The 17,012-nt window shown below is 43.0% G+C and overlaps 1 protein-coding gene across 1 annotated transcript in view; it reads left to right on the forward strand.

The window, feature by feature from the left end:
* Positions 1-308: 308 nt before the first annotated feature.
* The window catches only part of LOC127571541 (serine/threonine-protein kinase PAK 2-like), a 59,657-nt gene continuing 42,953 nt past the window's right edge, over positions 309-17,012 (forward strand). Inside the window, exon 1 of the mRNA XM_052018012.1 lies at positions 309-675. The gene's annotated coding sequence lies outside the window, so the exon portion shown is untranslated. The remainder of the gene's footprint in view (positions 676-17,012) is intronic.

Here is a 17,012-nt window from a genome sequence, read left to right on the forward strand (position 1 = left end):
ACAGTTGAGCACAGACAGTGTGTACCTGGGGGGAATCTTCTTCAGATTTCCAGAGGTCAAGAAGTAATGGGGGAATTGCACATGTTAAAGTTTGCCGGGTATCGGTGCTCGCCCACTCCTGTCAGAAGGGCGAGAGATCCCGGTGAAGGTGAGGCGAGCCGGTGCAAGGCCCAGCAAATGGCCAAAGGAGGCGCCGCGTCTCCATGACAACAGGAGCTGCGCCGATTGGGCCGTCATGCATTCTGGGAAATGTAGTCCGAACTGAACGGGTGGCCGGATTACCATCCCACAATGCAGTGCGCCTACACTGCGCATGTTGGGAATTGAAGTCCATTGTTTGAGTGCTTCCCTACGATCAGTCTGAGAGCCGGACTACAACTCCCGAAGTGCAATGGGCTCGGTTTTGGTCTGAAGCCCGGCGGTGGAGACGGGACGAGAACGCTGCAGTGGGAGGAGGAGGAGCTTGGTGTTGGGTCGGACCCAGTGCGGGACTGCCCCTTCCCCCACCCTTTCCTTTCCTGGGCCGTGCTGGGCCAGGCCGCGGCTTCACTTCCGCTTCTCTCCGCCATTCGGTGGCGGCTTGCCCTGTGTGGGTGCCCCTGTGTCTGTCGTTCCGTCCCGGGGAGTGCGGAGGCAGCGCAGCCGAGCAGCCGGAGCGTCGGCCCTGCCCATCGGGTGAGTGTGCGCCGCTGGAGCGGGGCCCCGGCAGCAGGTTTGCCCCGACCGGCACCTGCTACATCTGAGCAAAAGATGTCGGGGTCAGGGAGCGGGGGGAGGAAGGTCGGGGGAAGCCTCGGTCCGCGGCGCTAACTGGACAGGCGGATGGGCATGTGAGGAGGTCGGGCGGTGCCTGGAGTCAGTGTGTGTGTTGATGGGAGCTGGGGGGGGGGGGTGGAATTCTCCGAGTTCAGGGTGAGGGGAAGGGGAGGAGGGGATGGTGGTGGTGGTGGCTGTGTGCTGAGTGTGGAGGTGGAAGGTGGGTGCCCGAGTGTGGAGGAGGAGGAGGGGGTGGCTGGGTCCTCGAGGGAGGTGGAGGAGTAGTTGGTGTGCGCCCGAGGGCGGAGGAGGTGGGTGCCCGAGGCAAGAGGAGGAGGGGGTGGGTGCCCGAGGGGTGGGGGCGGGGAGGAGGAGGAGGAGGGTGGGTGCTTGAGGGCAGAGGTGGATGCGGGGGGGGGAGGGAGGATGGGGTGGGTGGGTGCCAGAGGGCAGAGGAGGGGGTGGGTGCCAGGGGGGTAAGGAGGAGGGGGGGTGGGTGGGTGTCTGAGGGCGGAGGAGGAGGGGGGGTGGGTGGGTGTCTGAGGGCGGAGGAGGGGGTGGGTGCCCGAGGGGTGGGGGGAGGAGGGGTGGGTGGGTGCCCGAGGGAGGAGGAAGAGGATGGTAGGGTGGTGTGGGGTCTGAGGAGGGTGGGGGTGGGGGCCAGAAGGGGGTGGGGAAGGAGGAGAGGGGGTGGGTGGCAGAGGGTGGGGGCAGGGTTTGTAGATGCTGGAGAATGGAGGAGCAGGGGTGTGGTGTGGGGGGCGGGGTTGGAGGATGTGGGTGCCTGAGGGTGGAGGAGAGGCTTCACCAATGTAAGGGAGGAGTTTCTGGGCTAGGGTTAAATTTAAGAGGCAATGTTTCATTCTAACCAGGAGGATTGTTTTTTTTTGGGATCGTCGTTCATGGACCATCCGTAGGGTCAGAGTGAGGCGTGTAAGTGAAGGTCTCCCTGTGGTTAAGATCAGGGGTAACAGCTGAATCTCATATGTAATAACAAACTGCATAGAATGGGTCTGTGACATTTCCTGATTCCACAACAATGAAAAACTTTAAATGACAACAAAGCAGTATAACTATTCATTTCTGAATAATCAAAGATGGTACTGTTGGAAACTTCTGAGGATTGTGGCAAACAATTATAATGCTGATCTTCAGGAGTTTTTCATATTTGATGGGCGATGTTAAAAATCGGTGAGAGGATTACGTGATTTGAGCAGATGAAGATTTTGCAGAGAAATTGTTGGAAATTTGAAGTAGATGTCTGAGGGAGGATTCAGATCAAGAAAAACATTTAAAACAAAATACAACCCTTCAAGGGTAACTCTGTATGCTCTCAGTTTCTTGATTACAGATAGAATGTACATGGTAAAACCTTGTCCATAAAGCAGTGAAGTTTATAATGGGCATGTAATTATACTTGCATCAGAGTTGTCAGTCATGGAGCGGAGTAGAGGTTTCGTGTTCAGTCAAAACTCAAATGGTTGATACATTCCAACTGGGCACACAGGCCTGAACTTGTACTTTTTATTTGTTTTAGTTCCTCAAAGTTCCATGGGTCTCCTTTTCTCAAAACACGAGGGTGCAGGAACAAAGGGACTGAAATACCTGTGTTTCCTAATTGTAATAAAAATCAGGTTGTAACCATAAAATATTACTTGCTTTCATCAAAGGCTTCCTTGATACATTAAATTAAAGAACAAACCTGCATTTACATGGAAATCATTGCTTAAATGAGATCCTATTGTAATTGTCATGGATGTATAAGTTATTCTCAAAGCAATAGCTCACAAACAATGAGGAGAAAATGGCTTTTATTTTGTTGCTGTCAGTTAAATGAGGAATGATGGCCAGGACAATGGCAGTGCATTCTACTTTGTGGAGCGTTATGGGACCTTGAATATCCAACTGATTGAGCAGTTTAATATTGCACAGTAAAAATGGATCACTAACATTGCAGCATTGACACATTGCAGTGTTGAAACAATGTAATTAATATGTTTCAGTCCTATAGTGGGGCCCTGAACCAGATCTTCTGTTTCAGAGGTGAGTGGTGTGGACTGAACCAAGTCAACATATTCTTATCTTCATTATTTCAATATCTTCTACATTTGTGTGCTGGTCTGGTCTTCAGTATTATGCTGTTTTTGGAGGCTCTCATTGGTGAAATGATTGTGTTGAGTGTTAGAAGTTACCCAGTTGGAAAGAGCATCACTCTAGTAATTTATTGTTTGTAAGACTCAATCTTTGGTGTTACAAAAGCCAAATATAGATGCCAAAATTTGAAATTTTACAGGACATGCTGGAAATACTCAGCAGATCAAGCAGCATCTGTGGAGAAACAACAGCAATTCAGATTGGTGATCTTTTCATCATAACCAAATATTAGAAGGCTTCTCTTAAAAATGTAGTTTGCTATTTCCTTCAGTTAAGCAAAATAATAGCGTCTGTAGCCTGAACTTTCCTGACACTGTGGCGTTGTGGTTGGAGGCTGGCTGCAACATTTCACATCAGCTCTTTTAAAATATTCTGTGATATCCATTCTTGAAAACCAAAGGAGGATAACTTGATTCAATGACTTGGGTGTGTTTTGGTGAGGTAAAGCCATTGCATAAAAACAAAGAGTGACTTTGAATATAAGCACAGAAAGATTGTTTCCATGCTGTTTTTTTTGAGAGCTATCCAATTTGTCTTGATGTCCTGTTCTTTCCCTGGAGCCCTCCAAATAAAAGTTCAGATCCCTTTGAAAGTTCTGTGCTCATGATTTTAGGGCTTGCCATCGTTCATTAGACTTACATGGGTGGAGATGTGCATCCCAGTATGAACACTTTACTTCAGAAGAATGCTATTGTGTGCAGCGTGGAGGCAGGGGTGAGGTTGAGAAAGTTACATTGCATAAAACTGGAGAAAGCATTCTGCTCTAAGCCCAGCTGATTTGGGAAGGAAGGTAATTGGAAATAGCCATACTGTTAATGACAAACACCACGATGCTGGAGGAACTCAGCAGGCCAGGCAGCATCTGTGGAGAGAAGCAGGCAGTCAACGTTTTAGGTCAGGACCCTTCTTCAGGACTGAAGATAAGAAAAGGGGAAGCCCAATATATAGGAGGGGAAAGCAGAGCAGTGATAGGTGGACAAAAGAGGGGAGGAGGACTCTGAACACTACACATGAACTAGCATGGATGATCGGCTGTATATTATTTGCTGGCTACTGCACTTCCTATCGTCTCATGATGACTACACTTTAAAAGCACTGCAATGGCTGCAAAGTGCATTAGGAGGTCATGAAAGGCTGCTTCCAATGACAGTGGATAGCTCGTCTTCGAGTTGGTGCTAGCTCTGCAAACCTTAAATCCTTTTGCTCCTCCGCAAGTCTAATAAAGTTGTGTGGTACTAAGTTCTTATGGCCAATTTGCTCAAGTTTGTAAACTTACATGGTGTTGATGTGCTGTCTCTTTTGTGATTGATGTAAAAGTGGGGCTAATCATGATACTCATGAACTGAAAATTAACTGGCAACTAAGTTTTTTGGGGATTGATCAAGTTCCTCATGGTGGCGATGCGTGACGCTCTCCAATGTTGATTGAAGGAATTGAATTGGGGTGAGTGATGGCACTGAACTAGTATGGAGGATGTTGCTAATTTTGTCTGAAGCATTGTAGTTTTAAGCACGTGCCTGAAATTCAGTAAAATCAATGCTTACTGCAAATGCAATAATTCTTTGCAATGGCAGAGTTCAGGGTCATTTAGATCGAACCTGAACCATTATCATCAGGAATGACAGAGCAAGCCTCAATGACCTGGCTTGTTAAGGTACTGAATTTCTTTTGCTGTGATTAGTTTCTCTGCTGCACCTAATGGGTTTGTTGCTTTGCTTGGACAGGATATCAATAACAGGAACTGACGGCTCCTTGTGCTGTTGTGTACTTGTGTGGCTTCCTCCTTCAGCTTCCACTACCTCTTGCATAAGTGGAAAGCTTTTAAGAGTAGGAAGCAAAGTTCAGGACAAATGCTCGTCATTTACCTGGAGACAGCCAGAGGAAGTCTGCACAACAGAACCCACCACCACCACACCCCCCCCCCCCCCCCCCCCCCCGCCCCCATTTGGACTTTGTCCTGGTTAATTTGCTTGCTTAACTGCAAGCTTTTTTTCTGCTCTGAGCAAGCTACTTCCTTTTATCTTCAATTTACATGTGGCTTTTGGGAACCTGCTAATACATTTTGAGTCGGGAACTCCTACAGACGAAAGGTTAGTGTTTTCTTGCAGCAGTTCGTTTTCAGGCAGCATTGAAGGGGAAGGATTGTCTGATAACACGAGTCCAGACCATATCCTGTTAGCAACAAGCTAATTGCTTAGTGATTGTAATAGTTTGTTCAAGGTGCTTTGAGGTTGCTTTCAAATCGAGGTTTTGCTGCTATTTTGTAACGTTCAGAAACTGTGATTTACACCTCTAGTTTGGTGCTAAAGCTCTGCACTTGGGCAAATTGGTAGCCCATTTGCCTCCAGTTCAGAATGTGGTGGGTTTGAATCTATACTAGCCTTAGACCATAACATAAAGGAGCAGAATTAGGCATTTCAGCCCATTGAGTCTGCTCTGCTGTTCAGTCATGGCTTTTTTGTTTCAACCCCATTCTCCTGCCTTCTCCCTGTAAACCTTAACCCCCCTTTATCAATCAAGATCCTATCAATCCCTGTCTTAAATACAGCTAATGACTTGGCCTCCTTAGCCCACTGTGGCAATGAATTCCACAGATTCACCACCCTCTGGCTGAAGAAATTCCTCCTCATCTCAGTTCTAAAGGGACATCCCTTTATAGAGAGAATTATGCAGAGAAGCCTTGCAGAGAATTATGGATGAAAGCGGATCTCTTATGTCCCTGCTAGTGCTCATTTTTACATAGCTGGCAGTTTTCATCCCTCTTTCCTTCAGCTGTCTTTCTAATGTTGAAGACTGGCATGCATTAATTTTACAATAGCAGTTCTTTTTAAACTGATAATTACATTTCAGTATCTTATTGAACAAAATAGTGGTCTTCCATGAATTAGCCAGTCTTTAAGTGTAAAATCTTTCAAGCCTTGGTTTCTGATATCTGAACCCATTGACCTGTGTTGCCTCCTCCTACCTCTTGAAGAAAGTGTTTCTATTATTTGCTATTAGAATATGCATGTGTGATGTATGGAAGGCATTAACTCCAGTATTGTAGTTAATGAAGTGGGGCGAGGTGATCCCGTGGATGACCAAACTGAGTCACCTGTCTTGTGTAATTCGGGTTTAGTGAAGCTCCTCTGAGATGATGGTGAGGAATCCTAATGTTATTCTGACATGCTCTGTTGCTCATTGATTGTTGTGTATGACTGAAGTGTGTAGATGAATTAAGACATTTAACTGTTCTGTTTGCCCACCAATTTAGCTTTTCCCTTTGTTTCAGTATTTGTTTGTTATGTGTGCAATAATGAATATGCTGGAGTGAGGTGCAGGTTAGGGTCTTAACAGAAGTGCCAGATGGATTGTGAATGGTGTATTAAGTACTGAGAATGAGAAAGGAAGTATGATTCTTGGTCAGTTGGCCTGTGATTCAGTAAACCGTGGGGATGAATGTACCATGCTTTTAAACTCTAGATTCATAATCAGGCATTATACCAAGGAAGTTCTGCTCTGTTGGAGATGCTGATTTTGTAATGAGATGTGAAATGACCCAGTTAACTTCTTTCTCTCCTCCCCCCCCCCCCCCCCCCCCCCCGCCACCCTCCTCACCTGTGAGTAGTACAAGTAGAGAAGTTGGCCTCCAAATATTTGTCTGTGTGGGATGTTGCAGTTGCTGCTTCTGGCAATATTCTAAGTTCTTTAAAGAGATTCAGTGTACTGAAGCAAGTTTTGTAATTGCAACCTGGAATTTAGCCTTCTAGTGCCGACTTGTCAAAATTAGAATGTGGCTATTACTGAATCATCTCATATTGAAGCCCCTTGAGGATGGGATACACTTGACAAATTTGCCTTCCAGAGATGATCTTGGCTGAATGGTTACAGCATGAAAGGAGGACCTTGGGTCCATCAAGTTTGTACTAGCTTTATAAGGATAATCCAGCTAGTTCTACTCCCTGGAGTCCTGCAAGTCCTTTCATTTCAAACTGATTCTGGAATAAGTATCTGAATGGGACACTTGGACCTGCCTTGGAACTCTGACCACTCGCTGTGTGAAAATGTTTCTCGTGTCACTTTTAGTTCTTTTGCCAGTCACCTTTATCCTGTGTCTCCTTGACCCCTCTGGCAATGGGAACAGTTTTTTCTATCTACTGTCAGTGATGCTTATAGATACCTCTGTCTTTGCAACCTTTTCTAAGAAGAACAACTCCAGCTTGTCCAGTCTTTCCACGTAACTGAACTCCCCCATTTGCTGAATTATTTTTAGTAAATTTCTTCTGCACCCTCTCAAGCTACCTTATCTTTTGTAAATTTTTTGCTGTTAGTTTGATTTTCCACACCTCTAAGCAGCTGGCCCTCTGTGGACTTCTTGCGCAAGTTCCCTGGCACATTTTTTTTTGTTCCCTTTGAGGTGAGAAGGAGTAAAGTAACACTCTGGAAGTTGGAACTTGCCTTCACTTTGTAAGAGGATTCTTTGCATATTACCTTATGAAAATCTCTTATGAGAACACAACTATATGTGCTAAATATCAAAGCACACATTCAATGTATCAGGCTGGGAGATTGTGTCCTGAAAGAGGACATTTTAATCCAAGGTTAACTGTATCTTTGGAACTCCCTGACAGTCTCCCTGAAATGGGAAGCCTATTTATTTTACTTGATGAAGGCTTTTGCTGGGGTCAAGTTCCATTGAGGCTAGCAGCTCTGTTTCTGCTTCACTTGAAAGGTCATTCTTCACGTGGGAAACTAACCTGTGGCTCTCAGTGGAGACTCACCCAGTTCTGTCCTGGATTTCTAGCAGAGAAGCATTTGTATGTTTTGGGATCAGAACACCTGCTTCCTAATTCTGCTATACTGAGGTTGGTTATGGCAGACCAGCTGCAACTTTATCTCCACTTATGCAGTCTGTGGTTTGTACCTGTGATTCCATTAATGTGTTTTGTTGCTCTTATCCATGGGGGATTTGAAATAGCTAATTTCTGGCTCCTGGATCATTTCCTCAATTTCCAGCCAAAAGTGAAGCTGTTTTATCCATCAAGGGTTAATTACTGGATTATTCCTTGCTGATCGCAGTTATCACGAACTGCTAATGACAAACCATCCTTCAGCTTTCTGTCCCTGTCCCAGTACTAAAATGACTCAGTGTCACACTATGTCATAATGGCTAAGTAATCTACCTCTCTGTCAGTACCTTTTGAGAACCACACCTCATTCCACTCTCAGCTGCACATTTGTAGCCAGATACTCATTAGCAGTGTTGTTTTATACACGCTTACTGTTATTTCGTGTGTCCTCCAAGTACCTATCCTGGGCTGCCTTCTGTTTCTCATCCACATGCTTTGTCTCATCATCAAAAACATGGCAACAGTTTCCAAATGTACGGCAATGACATCCAACTCATCTTTCCCACCACCTCCCTAGCTTATTACCTTTACACTTTGATTGTTTAGTCAGTTGTCCAGTACTGAATAAAGGTTGTGGGTTATTGCTGCCCTTTTTATTAGATCTTTTGTTCTCAGAAATATTTAGAAGTGCCTTATTACTCTATTCAAATATCACAACTTGCAAATGCTGTTAATTTGAAATCTCAACAAAATAATACACACATACAGAGGTCAGTCAGTCTTTGGAGAGTGAACAACATGATGCTTTGGGGTATAGCCACATCAAGTGATGTGAGCAGGATTTTTTTTTCAGAAGTAGGCTGTTTAAAAACATGTTCGATTTGAGGGGAGGTGAGGCAGTGCTGTGGTTCTTCAAAATCCCCATTTGTGGAGTGCTCCACATCAGGAGCAATGTGTGAACTGGCTTTGGGTTACCTGCATTCAGCTTTCTAGTCAGTCTGAAACTGTTGAGAGTATGAGCCAAGATAGCAAATGACATTTGTGAGGAAATACTTGTAGTTGTGTCAAGCATTAATGCAGGGTATGTAACTTTTATTGACTGTGGAACAAGTTTAGTAAATGCCTGCAGTTGTTTCAAATGTTCTACTTACTGTTCAATAAATAAGTTTGGTTTGCTTGCATGAGGCCTAACAGTTCTTTCTGGGATCAGGTTGGCATTCAATATTTCCCAATAAGCTGGGGTACAATAAGAATGTTCCTCTGTTTGATTCATTGAACTGGCTACGATGTAGGCATTGGGTTCTCCAAATCATAGGAGACAAGGCAATGACAAGCGAGACTGAGCCCCTGAAAAGAAATGTGTTAGCCTTTTAATTTTACTTTATATATAAATTGGGTCTCGGCTAGGTAGTTTGTCTGCCTCCAACCACGTTATTGCTGTTAAAGGGAAGGGTTGATTAGAGGTGGAGTTAAGTATGATTGGCATTGCAGTCTTTGGGCTGCTACTCATCTGGCACACACAATTTCCACTTTCCACTCAAAGTTTACTAACAGTAGTGTCCTCCCCACTCCCATTACCTATTTCAACCCAAACTACTGTCAACTAGCAAATCGATACAATGGTCGCCATCTCACTGGAATCAAGGTCTTGATATTCACAAGACTGAATCCATGATCAGCTGTTCAATAATGTAATGGATACCTCCAAGAAGAGATCAGGGCGGTGGGTGGTAGTTATGAAAGGAGGATTGGATGGGTTACAGGTAAAACGAGGGTGGTAGGATGATCATACTGCACTTAAAAGATTATATAGTATTACTGGTTCTGAAAAGAGAAATCTCACCTTTATAAGAAAAATTCTGTGTTCATAAATTATGGAAAGAGTTACAAAGTCTTGAACTTTAAATGGGATGTGTAGATTCCATTTTGAGAACATGGGCTGCAGCTGACAAGGAAAGCAGAGACTTGGCAGATAGAATTGATCCCTGTCAGCAGATGAGCCTTGACATGTGAGACAGCTGCAGTCTGAAGCACCAGATTTCAGTACTGCATGGATGCCTGCCTGTACACAATGCTGGGGTGGGGGAGAAGCATTCAGCTCACTGTGTCATAGCCCTAAGCTGTTTGGTCAGACACGATGTGACTTGTTTGGTTGCTTCCTTTTAATTAACATTTTTCATCACAAATGATAACATACCTGCAGGGAAATCTTTGAATCAATGGCTTTGTTGGAGTCATCAGGGGCCCTGAATTCCTTCAAATTGCAGTGGAATTGGAGGAATCCGTGGTTGAAGGAGGTCTGCCTGTTGGCTCCAAAACCTATTGGAATCTGCTCCTGCAGATGTTGGTAACTGTTTGGTCCAAGAGGCCATTCTTAGCTACTGCTGTATACTACTGTTGATGCTCTTCATGAGTATTTCCCATCCTTTTTCATCCAACCTTAACAGCATTACCTATGTCTTTCTCCCTCGCATGTGCTTATTTAGCTTTTCCTTGAATGCTTCTGTTCAATTTGCCTCATCCACTCCATTTGATAGCAAGTTCCACTTTCTAACCACGCAGAGTAAAGAACCTTCTCCTGACTTCCCCATTGGATTTATGTGGTGATCTCTCAATTTGGGCTACCCCCCCCTCCCCCCCAGGCAGAAAAAGCTTCCGCATCAAACACTTACAAAGTCTTCATAAATCTTTGGTCTGTTCGGTTTTCATGTACAGAATAATTCTTTGAATCTTCAGTCCCCCATAACTTGTCACATGGAGACCAGAACATTTCTCAATGCACCACATGTGGCTGAAGCAAGGTTTGAAATGTGCTTAACTACTGTATCTGAATGTAATGGGACTGAGCATTTTGCAATGCTTGAGTTTGTATATTGTGATCTTATGGAGGGGAGATTATTGATAAAACAATGAATATACTATTATCAGACTTGGTATGCTATCCCAGTAAACATTCTTGTCGTGAGGCTGGGATATATTGGGGTGTCTCATACAGGCCCTCCCCACTCACGACGTGTACATCCTGTACATAGGATTGAGCATTTGGGAGAGCAGTGATATGGATTTGTTGGCTGCTGTAGGGCACCAGGAATCTTCTGCCGCCCAGGAACTTGGTTTGTGACCACGTTTCTGACTTGTCAACTGTTCGGGTTACGAATAATTCACAGTTTTCTTTGTGTCATGCCTGATTCTTTGCTGGCCTTTGATTAGAGCATTTGAGTACAGCATTGAAGATATCGTACTTCAATTATATGGGTCCTTGATGACGTTGTCCCTGGAGTATTGTGTACACTTGTGGTCTCATTACCTTAAAAAAATACACTTGCCATCGAGGAAGTGCAGTGATGATTTATTTGGCTGATTCCAGGGATGTTGAGTTTGCTATAGAAGAAGATATTGGATATGCTAGGTCTGTATTCTTCACAGTTTAGGAGAAACTTCAAAATTATTACAGGGGTTGACAGGCTGGATGGAGGAAGGATGTTTCCCTTGGTTGAGGGGTCCAGATTCGGTGTTAAATTTTTTTTTAGGTATGAGATGAGGCAATTTCACTCGGGAGGGAATCTTTGGAATTCTGCACCCTGCTGCACTGAGTTCATTTGGAACAGAAATATTGATACTTTTCTGGTTATTAAGAGAATCAAGAGACATGAAGGTAATGCAGGAAAATGGCATTGAAGTAAAAAAAAATAGCCAAGATCTTTATGCATGGTGTACTACATTGAAGCACTAAATGGCTTCCTAATGCTCCTATTGATGTTCTAGGAAGTTTTCTACATGGTGCCCTGAAGTTTGTTTTACTAGGAACTCTAGAACCACACAACACAGACACCATTTGTTTCATGCTCTTGGAAAGAACTACATCAAACAACAACTGGTATTTAAAGGGTACCTTTTAATATTATAAAGTGTCCCAAGTCACTCTGCAGGAAAGATACTAGACAATGTTTGACAACAAATGACCAAAGACTTGGTCAAAGAAGCAGATTTTAAGTGCATCTTTACGGAAGATTTGGGTTTTGGGAGGACTTCTTAGGCCCTTTGTATTTGAAAGCACAGACATCAGTGGTTGAGCAATGAAATTTGAGGATAAAAAACATAAGGATTAAAAGCAAGAGTGGACCAGCCAGTACTTGGATCTGTTCTGCCATTCAGTAAGATAATGGCTGATACTTAACATTGGCACCACTTTCCACCACTAACCTCGTATCTCTTGATTTCCTTTAATATCAAATAATAATCTATCTATCCCTGCCTTAAATATACTCAGCATAGAGCCTCTGCAGCTCTCTTGGGTAAAAATTTCCAGTGATTTACTGCCCTTGGTGGGGAGGAGGAGAAGAACTTTCTTCAGACATCAATGGCCAATCACTCACATTGGGACTGTCATTCCACTTGTTCTAAAACACCTGAAGCATGGGAACCATCATCCCTACATCTGCTCTGTGAGAATTTTGTATGTTTCAATTAAATCTAAAATATAGAAAGTGTAAACCTATTCTGCTTAATCTCTCCTCAGAGCAGAACTCCCTCACCATTCCAGAATAAATCCGGTGAGCTGTCATTATGTTGCCTATAATCATAAGTATATGCTTACTTGGATGTGTAGCCCAGACCTGTACATAATATTCTAGTAGTCTCACCATTGCCTTATATAATTGCGGTAAGATAACTTTTCCTTTTATTCAAGTTGTCTTTCAATAAGTGCTAACATAGTGTTTGCAATTCTAATTGCTTCCTGTACCTGAACACTTCACTTTCCACGATTTGTGTGCACCTAGGTCTGTCTGAACACCGGCACATTTCAGTGTATCAAGCTTTAAAAAAATAATCGACCGTTCTTTCATTATAGTCCATCCGACATATTCTCACTTGTTCATTTAGCTGCTCTAAATCCCCCTGAAGCTACAAGCAATTCATAGTGCCACCCACCTTTATATCATCAGAAAAATTGGTGCCCTCATCAAATTCAGAAGAGCTGTAACCCCCAACACCAATCCCTGCAGCATTAACAAATCCTCGCAATGTGAAAATAACCATGTCATTCCTGCTGTGTTTGATAACCATTAGCCAATCTTGAATCCACAGCCAGATTCTGCACCCAATCCTGTATGTTCAATTTTTGTTTAAGCTCTCGTAAGAGTTGATGAACATTCAAATAGATCATATTCACTAGTTTCCCCTTTACCTATTCTGGTTACAACTTCAAGATATTGTGTTGGATTTGTCACATGATTTCCTCTTATAAATCCGTATTGTCCCTGCTCAGTCCTATTATCATTTTGTATATGCCCCATTACCACTTACACAACTTGTGTCATTCCAATAGGTTAGTAGTTCCCTGTTTTCTCTTTACTAAATGCTAAAGAGAGCAAAATTGAAGGAACATGAATATCGGGATTTTAAGGCTGAGAGGGTATCAGAAATGGGAGTGGCCAAGGCTACAGTGGTTTAAAATGATAGGTCAGAATTTTATCAGCAAGGTTTTGTTTAAAACTGTCAGTGAGCACATGGGTTGTGTGAGTGAGAAAGCAAGCAGCAGATGACCTCATTTATGTTGTGTGGAGAGAGGGTAGCAGGAAAGGAATGTGTTGGGAGTATTCAAGCCTAGAGGTTTTTTTTTGAAAAAGGCATTAATGAAGGTTTCAGTAGGAAGTGAGCTGAAGGAAAGGTTAGAGTTGAGTAACTTGAGGTGAAAAAGGCAGACATAATGTGGATATGCATTCCTAGCATTCATGGGATGAAATCAAACTGTTTGCAGCAGTGCACCTAGTCCATTCTTTTTCTATAGCCCTGTAAATTCTTCATCTTCAAACGTTTTTCTAATTTCTTCCTGCAAGACGTTATTAAATCTGCTTTCATCAGCCTCTTTTTATCATAACTTTTTTTCCTCCCTTGTTTCACCTCTTCCTTTGTGCGACAGTTTCAATGTTAATGAGTCATACAGAATGGAAAGGGGCCCTTCAACCCACTCTATCTATGCTGTCTATCAAGTACCTATGTATCATGATCCTGTTTCCCAGCAGTTGCCCTGTTGCCTTTTATGCATGGCATTTCAGGTGTTCCTGTAAATACCGAAGTGTTGTAAGGGTACCTGCTTTAACCACCACCCTCTGGTTTAAAAAAAATCTTCAAATCTCCTACCCCTTATTTCCAAACTATGCCCTCGAGTCATGGACACTCTGTTAAGTGGAGATGTTTCTCAATCTTCAGTCTATGTCCTTAATTTTGTATACCTCATCAGGTCACTCCTCTGACTTCTTTTCTCCAAAGAGAAAGCAAGCAGCCGATCCAAGCTCCCCTTGTAGCTAAAATGCAACATACTGGTGAATCTCCTCTGCCCCCTCTCCAGTGCTTCTCTGTATGGTGATTGGAACTGCACACTGTACTCCAGCTGTGGCCTAATTAATGTTTCATTATGTACCATAATGTTCCTGCTCTTATATTTTATACCCTGGCTAATGAAGGCAAGTATCCCATATGCTGGCTTAATCACCTTATTTATCTGTACTGCCACCTTTCAGGATACTTAGACATTTACAGTATACCCAAGCCCTCCCTGTTCTTTGGTACTTCCTAGGGTCTTGTCATTCATCCTGGCTTTGCTAGTCTTCCCAAAATGTTACATCTCACATTTTTCAGGATTAAATTCTATCTGTGATTTCTCTGCCCATTTTGCCAACTGATCAACATTGTTCTGCAGCCAGACTGCTCTCCCCACTATCTAAATCAGCACTGATTATTGTGGATCCCAGAGCCTCTAACCTTTTTGACCACTTTTCTATGTGGGACATTGCCAAAGGCCTCGCTGTAGACCACATCAATCGTATTACTTTCATCTTTTTATCTCTTTGAAAAATGGCTTAGATAGGAAAACCTCTTAACAAAGCCGTGCTGACCATCCCTAGTCAGTCCCTGCCTCAAGTGCAAATCCATCAATTTTTTTCCCAGTGGTTTCCCTACCACTGATGATGGTTCCCTACAAGTGACTGTCACTCTCACCTACCAGGTGTATATAGCATGTGAAGAGGGCATGAATAGGGGATTATGCTAATAGTTCAGGAAGGATGTGAGGAAAATAAACACTGGTGTGGCCTGTTTCCGTGCTGTACATATTACTCAAGATGAGGAGAGCACAACTTTGACAGTGCGGATGACTTGAATTCCTTCATTTGGAGGAGAACCTATAATTTACTTGTTGTGACTTTGAATGAACCACATGGAGACTGGAGCTGTAGATTCAACACAAGCAGACACACAGATGAGACATGATGGGAGAATCACTTGGCAGAATCTTTCTAACCTCAAATGACGTCAAGTTTATATACTTTTAAGCACAAAGATAACAGCTAACAATTAAATAGTGGTTTAATAGTTAAAGTTACATGGTTTTCAATATTTTGGGTGCAGACAAATGGTTCAGTAGAATTACATATTTGTGATGGGAGCACCTTTTAACTGACAAGACCATCAAACACCTTCGAGACAAAGTAATTCACATCAATATTCTAAAAGCTTCAGTGGCCAAAAACCCCAGACACTCAATTAGTATTGTGAGGGCTGACTCTATAGGTACACAAACACTCCAAATAATCATTAGCAGTGCAAATATGCCTGTGCCTATGTTTGATGTGCTAAGTGGTAAAATAACTAGTCTGGAACCTTGATCTCTATCACAATGGTGCAAGACACCTCTGGTGAAGTAAAGTCAATCAAACTGGAGAATGCAACAGCATATTATAGTTGTGCATAAAGGGCTATAGATTTTATCCTTTGTATTGCAATGAAATACAATATATCTGTCTTGGGGGAATAGGATAATACTTGATGTGTATCCAAAAATGAGATATAATGAGGCATGTTTTGTTGAGACTGTGCTATAGTATTGAGAATGTAATTGGTGAGTTTGTGATACTTGATGGCACTACTGACAAGTTTTTCCTAATTGGGAGTAGGGTGATGGGGGTGGTATATAGCTAGATGGGATTTTTGGTGTCTTGTGGTCAGTGTACATGTGGGCACAGTGCACATCCCTATTATCAGTTGTAGACCTCCTGGAACAGCTTGACTTATAGGGTAGTCAGTTACAGAATTTCAGCACAAGAGTCGGAATGATGTTGCCGTAGTGTCTCCTGCACTCGGCTATTTCTAAGCATTATGTAGTTTATCAAAATGGCTGAAGACTGGCATCTGCATTGGTGGGGACAACAGGGGGAGACCAAATTAAACTTGGGGTACCTCTTGTTACTCCAGGATGTTCCAGAGTACTTCACAGTCGGTTACTGTGAAATGTGGTCACACCTGTTGTTAATGTGACAAACAATTTGTGCACAGGATCCCACAAATGATGAATGATATGTTTTTAGTTATATGCTTGAAAAGTAAATATGTTCCGGGTCCAGTGTAACTCCCTTTCAAGCTGTGGGGATTGTTCATGTTCTTCTGAGAGCACACAAAACACCTCTGTTTAACCTATTCTGTTTCATGGGACTTGCTGGGAACTATTTCAGTACTTCATTCGTCCAGTGCAGTTTACAACTGGATGTGACAGAGCTGCAGCATCCATTGGTTGTTGAATCACTTAAAGTTTGCTTATAGTTGTACTTTTTCCCCTGTTCACCATGTTTAAAGTATTACCACATTGTCATCTCATTTCATGGATCCCTTGTTTTTACAAACACTATCTACTGAAGCAGGTTTGGTCATCTGGCTTGAAGGTGACAGGAAATGCTGGATCATTAATTTACAGATTGTAGTAGTTCTCTTGTTGATGGTCTACATTCCCTTGTAGATGTATGGTTTAGTAGTTGATCAGTTTCTCTTGCTGCAGTAGTCATATAATTTTATGATTATGACAATCACACTGTTATGACTAGTCTGTTAGACAGGTCTCCTGAATTTGTCAGTCGTACAGCATGGAAACAGGCCATTCAGCCCACCATATCCATGCCAACCAGTGGGCATCCATCTGTATGAATCCCACCTTCCAGCATTTCTATGCCTAAATGGATCAAGTGCTCATCTAGACACTTCTTAAATGCTGTCCTTTGTTATAATGGGGAGTTCTTTGGGAAACTCTCGTACATTTAACCCGATATCTACTTGAGTTTCAGATGAATATGCTTCCAATTTTTTTTTACTTTAAACGTAGTGGTTTGATACAACTGAGTGCCTTGACGGGCCCCTCGACAGACTGGTTGAGACTCGTGTTTGCGTGAGATTGATGTCATATAGATCATACAATAACTGCTCTACTTCCTTTAAAGGGCATTT

This window comes from Pristis pectinata, chromosome 6 (genome assembly GCF_009764475.1).
Source record: "Pristis pectinata isolate sPriPec2 chromosome 6, sPriPec2.1.pri, whole genome shotgun sequence".
Classification (NCBI taxonomy): Eukaryota; Metazoa; Chordata; class Chondrichthyes; order Rhinopristiformes; family Pristidae; genus Pristis; species Pristis pectinata.